This window comes from Acipenser ruthenus, chromosome 5 (genome assembly GCF_902713425.1).
Source record: "Acipenser ruthenus chromosome 5, fAciRut3.2 maternal haplotype, whole genome shotgun sequence".
In the NCBI taxonomy this organism is placed as follows: Eukaryota; Metazoa; Chordata; class Actinopteri; order Acipenseriformes; family Acipenseridae; genus Acipenser; species Acipenser ruthenus.
In genome coordinates, this window is record NC_081193.1 from 66,354,004 (window position 1) to 66,359,606 (window position 5,603).

At 36.3% G+C, this 5,603-nt stretch overlaps 1 long non-coding RNA gene across 1 annotated transcript; it reads right to left on the bottom strand.

Annotated features, from left to right (window-relative positions):
- Window positions 1-1,042: 1,042 nt before the first annotated feature.
- On the bottom strand, window positions 1,043-5,331 carry LOC131737159 (uncharacterized). Its single transcript, XR_009328729.1, has 2 exons — window positions 5,137-5,331; window positions 1,043-4,156 (listed from the first exon to the last, which is right to left on the bottom strand). It is a non-coding gene; the product is annotated as an uncharacterized LOC131737159 (long non-coding RNA).
- Window positions 5,332-5,603: the final 272 nt, after the last annotated feature.

Here is a 5,603-nt window from a genome sequence, read left to right on the forward strand (position 1 = left end):
TCTATGAGTCATGCAAAAGGCATGAGAGGGGTAGTAGGTTAGTCTGGGAAAGTCGTTCTGTAAGCCTTCTAGCATCTATGAAAGTACCTGACCATTCAAGCCTGGGTCACTCGTATTAATTTAACTGGAGGAAGAAAAGAAACAGTTAAGAGTTATTGCCAGAATTAAATGGATGAGGTGGTATTCTTGCAAATTATATTTGTGTTGTGTGTTTACCCAAATCAAACCCTAACAGTACAAACCAGTCCTAAATGTTTGTTTTTTTAGCCCACCCAGTGTTTCAATATTTTTTGACAAGGGGGTTCTACAAACCTTCTCACAACAATACAATTTTGGGGTATTAGTCAAGCAGTCTTCCATCAAACTTGAATCCAAATAGAATACAAATTCTTGGGCCTTGTTTTGAAGCAAGAGCAAAAGCTATTTTTTTAGAGAGGAATCAAATCATTTTAATATTGCAAAACTAGACAAAGTGTCCAGAATGTTTTAATGTTCTTATCTTTCTGGTAAATAAGTTGTTTCTTGCTAGTTTTATACTGTTCTGGTTGTTCTATTCCTCTCAGAACATTTGCCTTTTCCTTTGCATCTGCTTCATAATAGGTCCGACACTACACAATTCTACTATGTAACTATTTCATTATTTAAACAACTCACGTGAGATGCCGCAATACAGAAAAACAATGAGAACATGGTAAGTGCTGCCAACGTAACCACTCTACGGGCCTTTATCGAACTTGAAAATCTGTCAAGAAGTTGACATTTTTGGCTTGCAGAAAAAAATATGATTACAAGTTAAGGGTACAGGTTTTGAAAAAAATACAAGCCTTATTGTCTTCCTCATACTAGCTGTGTACATGTAGCTACCTTCATGGTGACAAACGTAGTGTATATGTGCTACAAACAAGTGACAGAGTTTCTCTGGTTGATCAAATTGCTTCCAGCTAATTAACAACATTTGGTTAAAGTGTCTTAAACTGCAGTAAAATATATTTTGTGAGACACTGCAAAATATAATGTAAAACAAAGTTTAGTAAATCACAAATGAAATCAAAGCAATACATTTTATTGTCCATGAACTTATCTGAAATGGAAACAAGTGTACCTTTTGTATAAGATTTTAAAATAAATGTTCTAATATGGACAGGACCAGCGAGTCACTAATTTTGGAGAATTTTTAAATGTTCCAGAAGTACAAAGAATATTTCAAATTAGTCCACTTTATCATGTTAACTGCGTCTATTGCTGTGCAAATTTGTGTAATTACTTTACTGTTGCTGCCTTAATGTAGATATGTCATAAATACTTATCTCAGTGCTGGCATAACACTGTGTACCTTATGAGTTCAAGTATCAGCAGGATGTTTAAGCTTTTGATGAGAATGTGGCAAGTTTCCAAGTTGCACTGCTATGGTGGTTGTCCTTCTTAAAGATCAGGAAGGCAGTTGTTCCCCGGGGGTAGGAAAACTATGTACAACCTGATTACGCAGTATGCATTCCCATACGGGTTCAGCCAGCACATGTCTGCAAACCAGGGCAGGTAGTGACAGGCAGTCCCCGAAGGAGGATGTTGAAAAGATTATTATCTTACAGTGTGACTACATGCAATATATGTTTGCAATAATAATGAGATTAAACCAGATGATTTAAAATACACAAATGTTGTCAAGCTAGTATTTTACTGTAAACTAAATACAGGTTAATATGGATTACAGTAGCATTGCACCACTCACATAGGTACTGAGAAATGTAGAATATATAAGTAAAAACATTACTACTCATATAAATCTTGCTGCTGGAAATTCCACCAGGCTACTACACACTGAAAGTGCATTTTAAGGTACAGTATTTAGTTATTCAAGTGTGCATTTAGGGTTACCAGCTTTTCAGAGTGACACCTTAAAATAGCAACATATAATCTATTGTCACCTAAACAAAACACATTCCAACATTTTTTTTATCTTAATATTAGTATGTTTTTCATACAATAGCAAATCCGGAACGATTGATCAACTGTACTGTTTCCGACTGAGATAAAAAATGAAGACTGAAATGCCAGTTTTCTGGTATCCCCAAGTAAGTGTGCACTCTAGTTCAGAAAGAGCTCCTGTCGCTCATCTATAGTCTTTAAGTGAAGTTTTTTTTAGCTACTGTTTGTGATCTGCAGACACATTCTTTAATGTATGTGATGTTTCTGACAAATATAGTGGGATTAATGACACAGACCAATATTTGCTTGTAGACCTCTAAAGGGTAACACCAAGCACAAAGTACTCAGTTGCATACAATCATACTGTAAGTAGATCCAAGAAGCAATCATGCTACCTACTAAAGATATGCTACAATTGCAAATAATTCACAATTAAATCATTGAATTAGCCTTCCAGCAAACCCCCCCCCCCCCAAAAAAAAATATCTATATGCCTCCTCCACACTGTAAAATGATAACTGCATTTTAAAAAGGTGGAAACAGAGCCTAATTGTATTGTACTGGGCAATGTTCTTATGCTGCACATTCATTACAAAAAGAATGAATGCCAAGAAATTGCTCAATTTTTATTTACTTAAAAACTCTGGCACAGTCTGTAAGGGCGTTGAAACTAAACACAAGCTAATTGTGTGACTCATAGACCTTTTAGGTGTACTCCAGGGATTTCAGCAAGACATCCTGTTTGCACAGAAAAGTGTGGAATTTGCTTGATTGTTGTTAACTGTTTCATCACTCCTGCTGGCCTATTTTCAGAGTAAAAAAAAAAAACATATGTATGTTACATTTTTTGCAGGAAATACAGAGGGGCCATTATACTGTAGATAAAGATACAAGTTACAATGTATTTCCAGGCTTGGCCTACTGCTACTTTCTAAATAGGAAGAAAATAGCGCCAAGTTTACTACATTTTACAGTGCAAACATTATTAACCAGGACACAAACCCAGCACTGTCCAAACTTTAACTGCACCATAATGAATAATTCAAATTCAAAATGTCATGCAGGAATGCACCACACACTATTGCAGATCTAATTCAGACATTTTTCAACATAAATTAAGGCCACTACATTTTAAAACTTGAACTGTTACCTTCCAAACCTATTTTTACATCAGGGAGGGTTTTGAAAATGTACCATGTGGCACACCTCCCACTGCAGTAAGTAATAGAAGCATTGTCTGTTTAATCTGCTTGTTGCTACAGTTCCTTCGTTCAGCACAGCCCCATACCTAACATGTCCAAGGGATTTCAGTATACCTTGGGAAATTCCAGATATAAAGGGATTTTCCTTTAAAACCATCTCAGATTACTCCTTCCGGATCCAGCTTGAAAACAAAGTTTTTGATCTTAGTACTTTCTGCATTTGTGCTTGGAATGGAAAGTAATCTTTAATGGTAAATTATTTACATACCTTCTGTTTTTTAAGTTATATGTACTGTGAGACGATTGTACAACAAAAGTAGATACAGATAAGCAACACCAGCAATTCACTTGTCATCATAATGAAAAAGGAAAATTATAATTATGCAGAAATATGCTGTATTCTGTATGTGCAGACAATATTCACCATTGGGTTATTGATAAACTTGGAATACATTTACTGTATTTTTTATGTTCTGTCAAGGGCTCACTTGTGCACTAAAATATATGCTGCAGGGTCCCACAATCGTCAAATTGTACAGTAAATTATAAGTCCTTGGTAAATCTGTACATGTTTGCATTCTTCCATAGTTCTGCCTTCTGTGTACTCCACTCCAATAGTTTCTAATTTTAGCTGTGTGCTCTTTTTGTTCATATTTTCGTTGTTTTTGTACACTGATAACAATGACAATGAAAAAAGGGTTAATATTTACAACGTGCACTTGTGGGGTAATAACATTCTTAGAAATATGCATGCACCTCGTGTATACCTCTGCTGGAAAAAAAAACTAAAGAGTGAATCTGGTCACTGGTCACTTTAAAGTCTAAACAGTTTAATCTGTAACTTTCCATTCTGCTTTCTTCTTTCACTTTCATCCACATGTTACATCCTGCTGCCCCCAGCCTTTTTCATTCTAACTGTAGTATTTAAATACAAGTTTTACTCAAGACTTTCTTACCTATCTACTTAGGTTGATGGAATTCCCCTTCTTTTATCCCTCACTTGTTAGGATCTTTCCTCAGTAGATATCCTGTGAGACACAAAATAAATAATAATAATATTAATTCCTATATTTAATTTTTTTGTTTGTTTTAATCCAGATGTTGTACTGTTTTGGACAGTGGTTTAGTATTGAAGTTTTAATAATATACTGTAGCATATTTTTACAACTTTTTTGGCGTTAATAACAGACTGATTAACTTTTAAATCTGGCCTTCTGGCTGACAATTGGTTCTTCATTATCTGTGCTGAAAGTACACTTGAAAGTCTTGTCATCAGTATATGTATGTAAATAATGTACAAACATATCCAATGTCAAGGGTATAATTATAACATTACAGAAGTCAGTCGGGTGCCATGATAGAGAATGCCACCGTGACCAAACCCCACAGTATGTAGAAAAGCATCTCATAACAAATGACCATGAATCACTTCTGCAAGAACAGTGGTTCCCAAAATAAATCAGAACTCTGAAAAGGTAGGCCTACAAGTAGACCTATGTGAAATAACTCCTTGTAATACGTTAATTCCTGTGTAAAGTTGAATACATTTCTTACTAATGCTATCCCAGATAAAACCTTCACACAATCAGAAAGAAGTCATGCAACAGCACGTACTGTACTAAGACAGCAAGTTTATTCGCAATTGGATAAGCTGTCCTTGGGATACAAAAAAAAATGTTTCATACAAATGGATAGAATGAACAGATGTATTTGTTATTGATGTGTACAACAACTCCACACTTAAAAACAGAAGCATTGGCATAATGTGAATCTAAATTTACAGCACCACAACCAGAACAGTTGTGTCAGACAAAACAATAACTGTAGCAAATTAATGTTCCATTATCCAGTTTTGTATTTCTAAATAGGAATACACTGTGTGGAGACTAATATAATTTCTGTCTGAAAAAAGCAGCTTAGTAAGAGCCAACAGAAACCATATCCCCCAAACCCCTCCCCCCCCCCCCCCCCCTCCTCTTCAAACAACCACTGACTTTTATAAACACACATGTTTCAACTAAGGAACCTGAAGGCCAGTCTGTCCTGATTTCCCAGCTACAGAGCCCAGACATGAGGCCCTACCGGGGAGGCGAGTGTTGAAGAAAACTACAAAAATAAAAAAATTCAACAAAATCCAAAGACCGTATTTCTGTTCTCATGTGTTTATGTTTAGACCCTCTGGGTATGTGTAGACAGCATTTACTTTTTCTTTACACAGGAAGGCGGTACAGATGTTCCCGAAATGAGGCCTCTCATTTCCGTGTTTTCCCTCCCACCCATGTGAGCCTGCCCAGGCTTGCCAGGCATCACTAATACTGCTGCTTTGTTTTTCCTGAAACCAGCTCCAGCAGGAGGGTCATTTGCGGGCCAGCTCTAAATGAGAAATACTTGGCCCAGTGCCTTGGCATCCAGACAAATCCACCCTTTTGAAAAGATTACTGTGCTACGGCCTCCAAACAACTGTGAACCCATCAG